Source organism: Myotis davidii, unplaced genomic scaffold (assembly GCF_000327345.1).
Source record: "Myotis davidii unplaced genomic scaffold, ASM32734v1 scaffold349, whole genome shotgun sequence".
NCBI classification, from domain to species: domain Eukaryota; kingdom Metazoa; phylum Chordata; class Mammalia; order Chiroptera; family Vespertilionidae; genus Myotis; species Myotis davidii.
In genome coordinates, this window is record NW_006299707.1 from 44662 (window position 1) to 46045 (window position 1384).

Sequence of the window (1384 nt, forward strand, 5' to 3'; positions counted from 1 at the left end):
CGATGGTGAACCTTTTGAGCTCGGCATGTTAGCATTTTGAAAAACCCTAACTTAACTCTGGTGCCATGTCACATATAGAAATTGTTTGATATTTGCAACCATAGTAAAACAAAGATTTATATTTTTGATAATTATTTTATATATTTAAATGCCATTTAACAAAGAAAAATCAACCAAAAAAATGAGTTTGCGTGTCACCTCTGACACGTGTGTCATAGGTTCGCCATCACTGTACTAGGGGCCCAGTGCATGAAATTGTGCACCGTGAAAGGAACTGTGGGCCATGAGGCTGTAGTAGGCACAGATGTGGGTCTAAGCCCATCCTCTGAACCCCAGCCTGGCTCCTCCCACCACTGCCCCCAGTCCCCTGTATGCTGGCAGCCCCACTCCTGCCACTGCCGTTCCCATGCACTGATGGCACTGGCACTGCTCATACCCACTGACAGTGCAGAGCGATTGGGGCTGGATCCAGCAGCGGGTGCAAGCAGAGCCAGTGTCATCAGCAGGTGCGAGCAGTGGCTGCTGGCCCCAGTCACCCCTCAGGAGCAGGGGGATGTGGAGAAGCCCTCAGGGGCGGTCAGTGCCGGCAGCCCCCGCTTGCACCTGCTGATGGCACCAAATGATCGGGACCGGTGCTGGGCAGCAGGTGCAAACACCGGGCAGGACCAAGGCATGTGGGAGCAAAGAATTTTCAGTAACCACCAAGGCTCGTCCTTATGAAAGCAACCATGCCCCACCTTGGTCTGGTGCCCCAACTCACCTGCTACGCCATCCTGCCATGGCCAACGCCTGTCATGTTCCGTACACGCCCCCTGGTAGTCAGCACATGTCATAGTGACCAGTTGTTCAGTTGTTCCACCATTTGGTCTATTTGCATATTTGCCTTTTATTATATAGGATTTCAAGGATCCATATATTTGCATATGCATTTCTGGAAGATGCTTTAGAATATAGGCTTCCTAAGTCAAGTCTATTTTTTTTTTACCATGCTCTGTTCATTGATGTATTGTGAGGTGATGCCTGACATATAACAGGTGTTCAATAGATATGTGCTGAATTAATGAATTTACTAGAAAATGGTAAACTCTTCTTTGGGGAGTAGGCCTAGAGGTTGGCAGAACTATTACTTTTAAACATTTTACTATTTTATTTTTTCATTACAGCTTGCATTCAACATTAGTTTCAGGTGTACAACACAGCAGATAGACATTCATATATTTTACAATGTGTTCCCTCAGATAATTCAAGGGCTCACCCGGCACCATAGATAGTTATTAAAATATTGTTGACTATATTCCATATGCTTTACCTTACAACCCAGGCACATTTTGTAACTACCAATTAGTACTTCCTGAATCCTTCACTTTTTCATCCTACTTCCCAA